Source organism: Octopus bimaculoides, chromosome 6 (genome assembly GCF_001194135.2).
Source record: "Octopus bimaculoides isolate UCB-OBI-ISO-001 chromosome 6, ASM119413v2, whole genome shotgun sequence".
NCBI classification, from domain to species: Eukaryota; Metazoa; Mollusca; class Cephalopoda; order Octopoda; family Octopodidae; genus Octopus; species Octopus bimaculoides.
Genome location: NC_068986.1, coordinates 111,351,429 through 111,355,516, shown reverse-complemented (window position 1 = coordinate 111,355,516; position 4,088 = coordinate 111,351,429).

The following is a 4,088-nucleotide window of genomic DNA, read 5'->3' as shown; positions in this document are numbered from 1 at the left end:
TATATATATAAACATATATATATACACGTCTGTATGTGAATGTATATGTACTCAATCTAAATACACATAAGTATACACACAAATAGTGGAAGGCACGGAAAATCGAGCAGGCTCTGTAGCTAATTGCAACGGTTAAATGGAAAGTAACATTTGGAAATGTACTTAACCGAGATATACAGCTATGCGAACCATTAAAGTTTGCTTCATCTCTCGTCACGTCAACAGTTATAGTAACATAAATCAATAGTCCTCTCTCGCAAGCAGCCACTTCCGTATTTTGTAGATAACCAATGCTTTTTACGCTATAAACGAGGCGTTTTAAGGAGATGAATGGAACAGAACATTCCTAAAATGCAAAACACGAACAGTATTTTCAACAAATATATAAACAAATATTACTGGAGATAGGAATATAAATTTTATCTGCGGATACATGTACAAGCCTTTGCACATTTACAAACATACCTACATGTTCGCGCATATTGAGAGAGAGAAAAAAATATATGCCGTATAAGAGAATATTAATATGTGTATTGTATGTAGCGAACGGACATAATAATACTTATACAAATACATCCTATAAAACATTTACACATGTTAGCAAGCGCGGAGAGAGACAGAGAGAGAAAGAGGGGAACACACACATACATATATATATATATATATATATGTGTGTGCGTGTATGTGTATGTATGTGCATATATATCTATATATGCATTTATATATACATAAATATATAAACATTTACACACACATATATGCATGTTTATATATATACATATATATATATATATATATATATATAAACATATATACACACATCTATTTATATGCATACAACGCACACTCACACGGTCACTTTCTCTCTCTCTTTCTCTCTCTCTCTCTCTCTCTCACACACACACATACACACACACACCCACTCTCTCTCTCTCTCTCTCTCTCTCACACACACACACACACACATACACACATACTTAGTGGGGTTAGCACAACGATGCATATATAAAATATTGTAGCTATGCAAGTAATAAACATAAGACATAAAACGAAACCCAAAAAATATTTTAAAATGTAACAACACCATATGGATTATGTAGAAAAGATAAATTTCCTCATATTTCCATGCAGATCTAAGAAGACTAAACGTCCATAAATAAAAAAAAAAACTCTGTGTGGTTTACCCGTAAAATATATATATATATGTATAAAACAAACAAAAACACATCTTAACAACTTAGCAACATGTATGTGAAGGAATAACTAACAGCGTGTGATCCCCGTTGCTTATATAGCACATAGTGAATCGTTGTTTTACTTTCATTTTTAATCGAGCGTGATTTACACTGGATAGGAAAACACTGTGTTATATATGCATGTCATATCCAGTATTATAATTAATATGATGTTTATTTCGGTCACTTTGTTCTATTAGTCGTCCTATTGGCTGTAGTGGATTCCAGTGTGTTTGTGAGTGTGTGTCTGTAGAGAGAATAACTGATGATGTATAATATTACCAGTGAATATCAATTTCTTTTATATGGATTAGCTGCTACATATTTGCTGATCTTGTTATGTAACTACTATCCAGTCAACTTTCGTTTCGTTTTTGTTTTTTTAACTCTAGAACAGTATAAGTCAACCATAACATTGATCGAAATCGCTCCGGCAATGACACTAGCTATATTATTTTTTAGAACGTTTCTTACGTCGGAATACATTATATAATGTGTTCTTTCTTTTTTGGTCATATGTTTAGGAATATTTGGTTCCTAATCCTTGCGGTATGGCAACAATATGTAGGGTTCTGTCCTTACCGCATTTAAGTATAGCCATATCTTGGCTGGATCGAATGCAAACCTAGAGTGAAATGATTGTGAGACTTGTCTAAGACTAAAAATTGAAATTGCATTTTCAGTTCAGCGAGATTTGTTTAACTGTTGTTCGCCTACGAAGCTGACTTCATCACATATAATTTATTCAATTCTCCTTTTCGAGTCGTAAATCGGACCCCATTGAGAACATATAACTGCATTTTAATCCAACATTAGCCTGTACCATACCATATAATTTTTAGACCTCATACACCTTAGACATCATGGCCAAATGTCTCCAATTCTTTAGATATAGCGCCGTTGTTTGCAAAGAAAATTATTTGCTATTAGTAGGTGAACCAATGACCAGGTTTGGTATTTATCATTGTTTAGTAAATGAACAAGGGATTTGTCTGTTTTAGGACAGTTTCTCTTAAGAAAACCTGTTACATTTTCTGACTGTTGGGGAGAGAACTAGTAGTCACAAAATACATTAATGAATATTTATTTGTTTGATTTGCAATTCAATGTTGGATATTCCAGGATCAATACCGACATTTTTTACTCCTGAAACATCAAATAAGACGTTCTGTGCATAGTAAGCACAGCATCACGTAGAAAATGGATGGAATTGATGGTCAGATGAGAAGGAATACCTTCAAGAACTCTAATATAAATATGGTAGATCTGATAGTACTCTGGGAAACCAATATTCATGATTCGTTCCTTAGGAAAAACAGAAACTTTAATACAGTTTTAAAGAATTGTGAAAACAATGGGATGGTAACTCAAATACCTAAATACCTTTTTATACAGATAAGGGTTAGGGAATTTGATGGAGCCGGGGGTATTCGATGCTAAGCGAACATAACGTAACCGGCGAAAGTGAGAAAAAATGTTATAAGAAAATTGTTAGAAGCCGATGAGAAAGTGGATCAGTGCATTCACGATCATTGTTCAAGAGAGAGAATGAGTGGTAAAATGAGAATGAGTGGTAAAATGAGAATGAGCATTAATGTTGCTAGAAACTTCTAACTCAGAGTCAGAAATATCTGACTCAATGTAGTTTGTGCTGTTGTTCAGAGGTTTCGTTGCTAACGTCGGGCAGTACTCCCTGGCAGATCTGGTGTAGCGATAGAAGTAATGAAACACCTGCAGAACTGCTTCACTGTTTGATGACGGTTCGATCATACTTTCTGGGACAGAAGACTACAGCAGCACTCTCACGATTAGATATTCATTATGGAATGTCGGCGCATGGCTCACACATTAATCTAACTATTCGAGCTTTTAGTGTGGATCAACAAGGTAAGAAACATTATTGTCTATGGCATATATCAAGAACTCAGAGACTGAAGACCAAGATCGAAAGACTTACAATTCGATAGAAAATCTTATCTGAATATTTCTGGAAAGAGTAGGCTGCACAAATGATTCTAAGCAGCCAAGTGGTGATATTAAGCTAGGAGATATATTTTGGCCACCATTTATGAATAAAAACAAAGCACCTAATGTGATTCTCAATAGATTCTACCGCCTGAGTTTTGTTGACAAGGGTTCCGTCCTCTTGTTAGAAGGAAGGAAAGCAATGCGATCCGACCCAGAGCTAAGTAGATATAAAGCAAACATTCTTGACAAGAGAAGCATGATGTAACATGGCACAACTGAAAGAAGAAGAAGCAGAGGAGAGAAATGGCATGGAAAATGAGAGAGGTTGCTGTGGGGGGAAGACGGGGATGAATCCAGGAAAGTAGAAAAAGGGAGAAGACGAAAGGAAAGGAAACAGAATAAGATAAGGAGAACTATAAGAAAAACAGAAGAAAGAGCAGAAAAAGAAATCCAAGAAAAGGAATAGAAATAAAACGGAGAAATAAAAAAGAAAATAAAAGAAATTAAAATAATAATAATAATAATAATGATAATAATAATAATAATAATAAGTAGTAGTAGTAGTAGTAGTAGTAGTAGTAGTAGTAGTAGTAGTAGTAGTAGTAGTAGTGACGATGTTGATGGTGCTGTTGAGGCGGCGGCGTCTTAAATGGCGGTTTTGGTTGTGGTTAAGGTAATAATTCAGTGGTATGAGGAGGAAGAGGGACACGAGGAGGAGGAAGAGGGACACGAGGAGGAGGAAGAGGAGGGAATAGTAGATGAAGGAAAAATAGTAGTAGTAGTAGTAGTAGTAGTAGTAGTAGTAACAGAAGAAGAAGAAGAAGAAGAAGAAGAAGAAGAAGAAGAAGAAGAAGAAGAAGAAGAAGAAGAAGAAGAAATGTAATA